The sequence below is a fragment of the Trachypithecus francoisi genome, unplaced genomic scaffold (assembly GCF_009764315.1).
Source record: "Trachypithecus francoisi isolate TF-2019V2 unplaced genomic scaffold, Tfra_2.0 Lachesis_group0, whole genome shotgun sequence".
Classification (NCBI taxonomy): domain Eukaryota; kingdom Metazoa; phylum Chordata; class Mammalia; order Primates; family Cercopithecidae; genus Trachypithecus; species Trachypithecus francoisi.
Window position 1 is genome coordinate 100,859,588 of NW_022681453.1, and position 11,248 is coordinate 100,870,835.

At 33.3% G+C, this 11,248-nt stretch overlaps 1 long non-coding RNA gene across 1 annotated transcript; it reads left to right on the forward strand.

Moving 5' to 3' along the window:
* Nucleotides 1-1,256: 1,256 nt before the first annotated feature.
* On the forward strand, nt 1,257-10,691 carry LOC117076862. The gene is made up of 3 exons (XR_004434500.1): nt 1,257-1,482; nt 9,190-9,237; nt 10,434-10,691. It is a non-coding gene; the product is annotated as an uncharacterized LOC117076862 (long non-coding RNA).
* The last annotated feature ends 557 nt before the right edge of the window (nt 10,692-11,248 follow it).

An 11,248-nucleotide genomic window follows, 5' to 3' on the forward strand; every position in this document is an offset into this window, starting at 1 on the left:
AGTCACTTGAGCCCAGGAGGTGGAGGTTGTGTGAGTCAAGGTCAGGCCACTGTATTTTATCCTGGATGACAGAACGAGACTCTGTCTCAAATAATAATAATAATAAAATAACAATTAAAAAAACACAATCAAGTAGATTTTCACGGAATAACTGGATACAACTTTTATTATATCTTTAGCAATTTGGACAAACAGAAATTGAAGTTATTTCCATTTCTTAATTATAGCTATTCAAGTGTGTAGGTTATATATTTTATTGGTTAATGATATTTATTATTGCCAAGATAATTATAACACGTGAAGTGAAGAAGGTGGAAATTGTGCTGGAATGAAGAACAACAGGTAAATAAGTAGACTTGCAAATTACATGAATTAGTTGTCATCAGATAAACCAACAGTTTTAGACAGGTTTCATGAGTTGTTTATAAAGCTAAATCTGTGTTTATAAAAACAAAGATCATCAATTTTCATATCATTCTACGTGGAGACAATAGCAAAATAAATATCTGCATATAGTCTGTATAATTTGTGAGAATAGACTTGCCATTGTTTTAAGTCATGAACAAGTAAAATTTAAAAGGAGATAAGCAGGTGGTGAATTGTTGCCTGTATATAAAACACATTCCCAATAAACACGTTGGCCACTCAATTTATCTGCATTTTTTATTTATGCATTTTAACCTATTGGCAACATTTGATAACAATATAAATGATTGTGCATATATAACTGGAGTGAATAATTATTTAGAATCCCATAATTTCATAACTTTAAACACCTGTGTTTTATACGATCTTGAAAATATAATTCTGATATGGTGTGATTCTTCTCTACATTTGTTTGAATATTTTATATCTCTATCTAATTATTAATACAACAAGATGCCTCTTCATTTATTGTAATCCTATAACATCATTTATATTGACATATTTGGGTACTAACACTTTGCTTTACTTAAAGAGAGCATACGTCGTTTTATTTTATAGGTAATGGCTTTTAATGATACTCGAGTAAAATTTTGTACAAAGAAACTCACAAGAGGAATATCTTAGTTTTTCATGAGCAGTCATTTTACCATGTACTCCACAGACTCTCCACCCCCACCCTCTCCACCCAAGCCACAGACTGTCACTGGTCCACAGTCTGTTAAGAACTGGGTTGCACAGCAAGAAGTGAGCGGCAGCTGAGGGAGCATTATGACCTGAGTTCCGCTTCCTGTCAGATCAGCGGCATTAGATTCTCATAGGAGGGCAAACACTATTGTGACCTGTGCATGTGAGGGATCTAGGTTGGCGCTCTTTGTGAGAATCCAACAGAAACCATCACCCACTGTGACCCTGGAAAAATTGTCTTCCACGAAACTCGTCCCTGGTGCCAAAATGTTGGGGACCGCTGTTGTAGGTCATAGCTTGCCTGTAGTATTTTCCTACTGAATACAACATTATGTAAATATTGTCTTACAAATGCAGGAAGAAGACTGTAATGTAAGTGGCTTATCTAAGAATCAATATGGAAAGATTGTGATTTATATATATAATTGCATGATTCCATGTGTGCTGCTACCATGTTTAATTGTAATGAAGCCCTGAAATCAAATAGAACATTAACAAACAAACACAAAAATCTCAGAGATTTAATTGGAAACAATTCTAGTTTGGATTTTTTACAGGTAATAATCTTGTTAAGATATAAAAATTAAAATATGATTTTCAAAATTGTGGAAAAATGGATTAACTTTTATCCAGTCTTCAGTAGAGTTGCAAAGTTTTTCTTTATATTTTGCTATAGTACGAGTGCCTTATATTGACATGATATTTTGTGAGTTTTATCTTTATAAGGCAATTTTGTATGATGTAATTATTTTAATCCTCATATCAACCTTGTTAATATGTTTTAACCTTGCAATTATGGAGGAAAAAAACTGATACTATAAATAGGATACGTGACTCATTCAGGGTCACACAGCTGGCAAGCAGATACAGAAGTCAGAGCAAGATACTTTGACTTTTATGACAGATGGCTTTGCATAATACCCCACACATTCCATCCCAAAGCATGGAGTAAATACATGGGTTCAGTAATTCTCATGTTGTTTGCAACATCTTTGTCATTTGAGGTTATAGAAAGCACTTCTATATTTCATTATTCTAGCTTCAGTTATTCCACATGTACTCCTTTCCTTCACACTAATGTATGCTTTTAATCTATCCTGTTGAATTTCTAGAAAGTCCAAAGAAATATTTCAATATGTTTCCAATAATTTCAACATTATATATATTCTATATTTTTTATTCTTTTCAAAACAACATTTAACAGATATATAAGCTGGTCCCTTTTTGACAAATTTTTGGAGTGCTACATGTTATTTTCTCTCCAAATCATATTTTGAAACTGCAAACACATTTACTAAAGATAAGTAATTAAAATTACTTTTTAAAAATGTTTAATTATGTTAAAGTATACAACATAAACATTTTTGACATATGAAAACATTGAAAGAAGAAATTTGCTGCCATCATTACAAATGTGAGTACATTAATTTACAACTCTGAGTGACATCTATCCCACCATAGTTTAACCGATTCTTTATTCTTTATCAATCGCGGTTAGGACATGGTATAGTAAGGCGATTCAAGAGCTTACAAAAATTAGTTAGAATCAACATTTACATAATGTCATTATGATAGAAACAACCATGACAAATTGTTTTTAAGGAAGAAGCTCAGAAGATTTTGGAATTACCATATAAAATAAGGTAAACTTGTCTTTGGAAACTAAGACAAATAAATGAAAAATGTTATCTAAAAGATTGTTTGTATCTTGTTTAAAGAAATAATACATTAACGGATTTGTGATTTTCACTAAGTTCTGAAAGATTAATTCATAGTACCAGTATTCTCTTGTATTCTTCCAGTATGGTAAAGATAAAAAGACATCTGATACATTCAATCTTTTTATTACTGCAAAAGTCTACCAATTGTGTGGCTGAAGGGTTCACATATTTAATCAGGGCTTGTTGAGAGTAGTTTTTAATACCACTCTTCTTCAATGTATCCTGAAATATCCCGTATATTAATTGGGTTTCAAGTGACTAAGTCCATAAAAATGCTCCCTCAGACAGATAATGATAATTTTGGACACTGATAATGCACACTCTAAGTTAATATATATTTTGCTTTAATGAAAGTAATAACTACCATTTAATAATAACTTCACAAGAATCAAACCCTATATTATATTTATTACAGCACCACCTTATTAGATCATCAACACAAATCTATGAAACCCAATTACGGAAGCGAAAAATGAGCCTTAAAGAGGTTTAGAAACTGACTCAAGGTCATACGACTATTAAATGTCTGCGAAGCAGAGGCTATTTGATCTTTATTATGTTGGGTTATTTTAAGAAACAGTGCAATAAAGCTCATTTCATCCATGCTTGAAGTATAATGTTGAAAAGTATGTATACACAATCACAAAATATATTTTTGGTCTCATATATGATTGTAACCTTGAAAAATGCTAAGAGTGGATGTTAAATATTCTTGCCACAAAAATATAACCATGTGAGGTAGTGCATATAATTAGATTTAAAAATTCCCTGAAATACATATACTTCATTTTTTACACAATAGATAAAATTGTGTCAGTTTAAAAAAATGTTGAAAATAAAATTTAAAAAGAAATTTTTGTCACATCAGCATGAAAGACTGTTTCTCTTGAACGAATGTAACTGGTTTGCTTTTAATTTTTGGAACTTTGGATAATTGATCTTATTGTACTTCAGAGCCACATTTGTGAGATACGTTTCTATAATAAATTTGAACTTGTCATTTCAGGAAATAGTGTCTTTTAGACCATTGTTTATTCTCTATCATTATTGTTCCAAATATTTATGCATTGTTGACTTTCTAACAAATTGTATTTCTCTGAGTTAGGTGACACCCAGCAAATAGTGAAATTAGTTAAATGTGCTCCCCAAAGTAATTCAGGATAAGGTGGACTTTTTCAGAAGGAGAAAGCTGCTATGTAACTAAGAGTCATCATTTATGTCAGCTTGACCTGTCATAAATTCCAACCTATGTGTCTCTTGACTATTTAGGAAGGACCCGTATAATATTGTACATGCCACATACTCTCTGTTTTTGAAATAAATTATAGCAAATAGCTTCTAAACCCTGATAAGCATCATGGCTCTAGAAATAATACATCTAGGAATGAGGAAACAGTGAGTTAAATTGTATCCCCCAAAATTCATATCCTCCTGGGTCAACAAAATGTGAACTTATTTGGAAATAGGATCTTTTGCAAGCATGATTATGTTGAGGTCATATTGATTTAGTATGGCCCCTAAATCCAGTGACTGGTATACTTTTAATAAGTGTAGAAATGTAACTCTCATAAAAACTAGAATAATAAGCAGAAGATGTTTATTGAATATCAGCTGAGAACATGGGCACTTCATGTTAATTAAATATCCCATTACAGATAAATGTTAAACATAGAGATTAATGTAATTATTTGATTGCATGAACCTGTGACAGGCAGCCCCATCCACTCCACAACAGGAGACAACTGCAGATGGCAAAAGGACACTGGAAGACGGCCGGTTTAAAAGTTCTTTTTCCATGGATGGCACTATAACAGGGTGTGACAACATTTGTCTCAGTGATTCTTTTGTTCTCTGCTTCCATATCTGATAAAACCTACATTCTGACTGTTTTGAGGGGAATATTAACACATTTAATAAGTAAAATTTCATTTTGGAGATCCAGAAATATTTTAAGTGACCTTATAGATCTCCATAATGATCCATTATGCAGATTCTGACATTTAGTGTACTAGGGAAACATTCTTCTAATCTCTGACATTTTTAGGGATGCTTTATAATATTTTTAATAGAATGAAAAGATACTCACCTTAAAGAAACTTATATGATAATTGAAATTATAGAGAAATTAGAATTAAACAACCTCTTTAATTTTAGCCTAAAACTAGCTCTGAAACCTCTATGATTCTAAAACAATAATAACAATAATGATAATAGTCTTGATTCCATGTTGTTCAAAGATTCAAAAATGACTTCCTGTTTACTTTATTTTGTAACTAAAGTTTAAAGAGCAGGTCAGTCACTATGCTCACTAATGCTATGAACTTCTTACCGTTCACCACTTTTCACTTTTGGAAATTTCTCATAATAATAGCAAGTTTGAGCTAGCAGTTCTTCATAGACTCACATTCAGAGAAACGGAAAAGACTTATGATTCAGGAAAACAATGACCTTTTACTAACAAACATAGTGATATGCAATTTTATTTCTCCCATTGGAGAAACCGGCAACTTCCTGCTAAAGGGCTTTGTGTTCAATATACATTTGCTGGACTGAGATGTGCTATAATTAGAGCTATCACTAAATCATTATCACATTAGACCATTTTCTAGTGTGCCATCCAAAACTCAGTAGGGCAATTCCATCTCTTCTCTGCTGGTGGAGAGCTACCGTAATATCCTACAAGCCAGAGCTGCTCAGCTTCCTACTTGAAAACGCTCTAAAAAGTGCTCTCTGATAGAGGAAAAATTGGTACTTGAATGTGAGGATGCTTCATGATGAGGAAAAAAAAAAGGAAAAGAGAAAGAAAAAAAACCTTCAAAGGAGCCTGAAGCAGCTTGGGGCAGTCTTTTATCACTCAGGAAGGCATGTATGAGGAGACAAGTGAGAAGGAAAAGTTGATTTTAAGTAATTTGGGGAAGAAAATGTGATAGTAGAGGGGCTGAGTGTCTTACAATGAGAAAGATTTGGTACCCGATGACTGAAGGACTGAAAAATAAAATAGAATAAAAAGAATTTGCTACTCAGACAGGGTTTTGCATCCAGCCGGAAGAAAAGAGAGTAAATAATAGAAACTGATTGCCCGGGTTTACTTTTGCATCTCTCTCATTTGCTGTGTATTCCCACAATAAGACTGTACTCCCCCCTTTTCATTCTGTAATCCGTCCTGCCCCACTTAGACCTTCATTCCCAAACTCTTACCTTAAAATCCACACTCCCCTCTTCTACTTCACAGTTCCAGAAATCAGAGTGTAGTTGCCAGAGTAATTAAAGGGCTCAGGGTTTTAGAAATGTAAATGTAGTTGTAGTATTTAAGGTGGCATTATAGTGTGCAAATAACATTGCATGGGAATTTTAAAAAGAGGTGCCTTGACACGTGTATCACTGACTAATATTTCCTGGGATCCTCAGCTTTCTCATATGTCAATTAAAGATATTAATACTGGCCCTTCCTACTTCACAGAAATGTTATAAGGCACAAGTTGTCAAGACAGCAGAAGCCTTTAAAATGACAAATTCTATGTCAGGAAACAACAGATGCTGGCTCGGATGTGGAGAAATAGGAAGGCTTTTACACTGTTGGTGGGAGTGTAAATTAGTTCAACCATTGTGGAAGACAGTGTGGCGATTCCTCAAGCATCTAGAACCGGAAATACCATTTGTTCCAGCAATCGCATTACTGGGTATATACCCAAAGGATTATAAATCATTTTACTATAAAGACACATGCACACATATGTTTATTGCAGAGCTATTCACAATACCAAAGAATTGGAACCAACCCATCAGTGATAGACTGGATAAAGAAAATTTGGCACATATACACCATGGAATACTATTCAGCCATAAAAAATTATAAGTTCATGTCCTTTGCAGGGACATGGATGAAGCCGGAAACCATCATTCTCAGCAAACCAACACAAGAACAGAAAACCAAACACCGTATGTTCTCACTCACAAGTGGGAGTTGAACAATGAGAGCACATGGGCACAAGGAGGAGAACATCACACATTGGGGCCCTTTGGGGTGTGGGAGGCTAGGGGAGTGGTAGCATTAGGAGAAATACCTAATGTAGATGACGGGTTGATGGGTGCAGCAAACCACCATGGCACGTGTATAGCTATGTAACAAACCTGCACATTCTGCACATGTGTCCCAGAACTTAAAAGTACAATTTTCAAAAAAATGACAAATACTATACAAAGTCAAAGTACTCTCCAGGTGAGAAGGAGAGTAAAATTATGTGCATGGCTAAAATAAACTTTTTAAAAGGATATAAAACGTAGTTATTGATTTAACAGAGAATGTGTTTTACCTACAGCACATTTGTTTAAACACTTTGGCTTGTTTTCACCTCTAAGCCTCTCTGTGTTAAGCCCTGCTGACATTTTCTAGGAAACAGCAGCATCTTTGCTGAATGGTCGCTATCCTTTCTGTACAGATGTTGACTCATCTGGAGTGAATGAACTATAAGAAGGAGAATTGGGATTTTAATTTACTAAGCAGGGAGGCAAATTATGTAATTAGCTGATAAGCGGTTAAGCAAAAAAGTAACAGGCATAATCTTGTAGGCAACACATTGGAATCACATAAGACTTATAAATCATTTCTTACATAATTTCTGAATTTAAGAAATCTGTACTCTGCATAGACTTGCTGAATTATATTCCATAAAAATTGAACATAGGACCTGTATTTTTCCATTGTTTCTTTATATTTCATCTTTATTTTTATAATCCACTTTTTATTTGAAGTTTATTTTCTTTTTTGTGGTTATTTTTTGAAGACAAATTTGAAAATTTATTTTTATAAAACAATTATAAAAATCTAAAAGCATGTCTTCATAATCCAGAATTTTCAGAGAGTTAAGACACCATTTTATAAGAATTTTACAAAAAATTATGTAGAAGTTACCACCTATGGGAATATCGTATTTTCATAAATATGATAACAGTCTTGGATATGGGTTATATTGTCCATGTGTAGAAAAGCAAATGGCAAGCCCCTAGTGGTCTGACTCATTACATTTAGTATATACATGAGCCAGAAGTTGTAATGTCTAAAGTTCAGCGAGATGTATACATTTCTTATGCCTTAAGGTTTTACACACTAAACACTCTTTCAAGCTTACGCTGTATTTTCTTTAATAAAATTATTGTGCCTCTAATTAAAATGTTCTGCATTTTTTATAAAGCTTGAATTTCATTCTGAATATACTTAAAAATTTTACAATGAGTCTTCATGTTTCCTTTTAAATGTGGCTTGGTTCTGTTTGTTGTTTTAATGGCCTGAAATGTTCAATCATTCAAGAATACATGCAGTGTGATGGAGAATAGTTAGACATCGAAACGGTGGGCTTGATCTAACTCAGAACTCACATCAGTGGTTCCCAGAGAATCACTGCAAAGACTTTGGGGAAGACTGGTGCATTCATTCTGATGCTATTTTTATTTAGCCCTACCTTTCTTCCAGAGATCAGAAACTGATGAGAAATGCAATTGCTTTGGAGTTCAGTGTCATGGTGTTCTGACCCTGAGAGTTGAGGGCTCAAGTTCTAATGAAAGTGTGTGTCTCTGTGGGTTGTATTAGCATTATTTAGACCAATGGGTATTTTTAAATGGATGACAATAAGTTAGTGCAGGAAACTCATCATGGCGATTAATTTTGATTTTATGCAGCAGATGTTTGCTCAGTGCCAAATAAACCTGTTCAATTTACCCCATGTCTTAATGTACCCTATCTATTATTTACATGTGAGCACATGGACCACTGAGAAAAGGAATAGCAAGGGCATGGCAGTGGTATATCAAGACAGCTGGGGAGGTGATTGTTTACAATATCAAAATTCTTGGCTGCAACTCAAGATTGAAAGTAATTTAGATACAAGAAACCTTCTCTGTTTCTTTCTTTGTTTTCATTGTCTTGCATTAAGACCTTCAGCTATAAACTTTCTGATTATCTGCACTGATAATCCACATTAAGAGAATATGACATAATAAAATTAATATTTTCTAATATATTCTAAATATTCTCATTATCAGTAACATGTGTAACTCACCAAGTACTTGATACTATTTGTACATAAGGTATTATTTTTACAATAAATATCTGAACATTCTCAACTCTCAGCTACTTGGTGCAAATAGTTTTGTGGATTTTCTTTTATTTGGACAGTGATTGTCATATAGATGTAAACTAGAATCTAGAGCCTCCATATCAGAAACTGCAGATAAGTAGGTAGAAATATCAGATAGAATAATATTTTAAAAGAAAAAAAGACTAGGTGGAATTATAAAGGGTCACAAAAAGGTGATTTGCTGACCTTAATTATTTATATTTTCTTTCCCTCCCATATGCCAGCTATTTCTTCCCCCTGCTACAACTGTCTCAGAATTTCTCCAAGTCCAGGTCAAGTGTCTTTCTTTATCCTAGACAAAACAGATGTAGAAACTGAGAAAAACACATTAAGCTTCTCTGTTTCTTTAACATGTTGGATTCAATTAACTTCTAATAGCATTTATGGGGGCTTCTATAAACAGAATCTTGTGCTGTCTTGAATGGCAAGATGTAAGCACATGAGTACTCAAGTATGGTACAGATTGTACTACCTGCAAGATGAAAAGTACTGTTATCAAATAGGGAGCTGTTCCTGTGATAATGGAAAACAGGGATCTGAGGAAAAGGAATTTACAAAATTTAAATTGGATAGGATAAAAATACCATCAAGGCTTGAATATCTAGTTCTGATTAGAGAAGGCAGTCCTGGTTTAACGGTGCATTAAACCTGCCCTGAATGCATCCTAGCCCTTAGGTATCAAGAATATGTTTAAACTGGATCAACTAAAAATAGCCTGACTGAAATGAAGAAAACTACAAGGCCTTGTAAGGTCTGTAAGTTTAAAATTTTGCCCCAGATTAATTCTGTCATTAGAATAGAAATCTCTTCAAATGTAACCCAGACTTTAAACTATTGCTGCTTTGAATTATGGATTATCAAAGCAGTCAATTTTGATAGCAAAATTCAAGGAGAAAATGTACGTTTTTCATAAAGCTGAAGATTACTATATTCTCCAGACACTTATTTTTCTCACAAATCATTAATTCCTGCAACAGGGTTTTTGGAGACTATTTGCCTGTGTGTGTTAACTCTTCACTAATGTAAAAAGCATACACATATATGTTCAATTTACGGACCTGAGACATTTTTGTTACTCAGAGAGATAAGACTGCACCTCTTCAAATTTCTTTAGCCTGTCAGAAACAATTCAATTCAAAGACATGAATACTACATCATTTGGAGCAATTTTATTAGCTTATCTAGAATGAGAATGCAATGCAATATATCTTAATTTAGTCTAGCCTTTCTAATTGCATGATGATTCTTTAATATATTGTATTTTGAATATTCTAATATATAAAATTATGTTTTCTTTGTGGGGGATTGTGATTATTTATTTCAGTGAAAATTTATCATGCAAGTACTTTTGAGCTTTTCAACTAACTTACCAAAATTAAGTCTTAACTCTGACATGCAAATTTGTAAAACATGTTAGAACATGATATAGATTATAAAAGCCTTTTTTGTTTTTTTGCTTTATTATTAGAATTTAAGAAGAAATTTCACCAAAGTGCCTGGCAGCTGTGAATCTAGAAGTTTGGCACTGTCAAGGTATTCCATGTTCTGCGACATGACTTTTCACCTTCCACTGCATCATCAGGTTGGCAAGAGTGATCTCTGAAAGGCCCTCCTGGTGATATTGGTGGAGCAGTGTATTTCCATTGAAATCTGAAGCCTGAAGAAGAAACATCAATATACATGTTTCTTTCTGTATAAAGCAATTGTTATCCTATTACATAACAATGATCTATCTTATCTTTCACAAAAAATTAAAAAATTGTTTTGTTATTTGATGTGCTGCTTAATTTAAAAAAAGCACTTTAGATTTTCCATCATGAGACATTTAAGTATTTTTAGGAAAGAGCCTACGTAGATTTTTGAAATCATTTTTATTTTAAAGCATTTAGTATTAATGTGTATCTGTACTATTATAATTAGTCATTTTCGGCCATGTCCAGTACCAAAACATACACCTGGAATCGGTAAAAATTCATTTGCATATAATTCCCTACTGACCAGCAAACCCTTCTTTTTTGTCTTTATCAATTAATACTTTTATTTTTTAATTGATGATTAATGAATTTTCTTAATAAAAATGGCATCATGTTTCTCTTGTTACTGAAGTGTATTTCCACCATTAAGAAAATAGTTATGTAGAATCAATAGACAAACTTTTTTTAGCACAGCTCCAGTCATCCTTTAAGCCAATTATACCATATACAGCTACAGTTAAAGGGGCCTAGGGGCCTACTCAGCATCCTTCATTATGAAATCTGCAATGATACTATGAGTAGTTGTCTT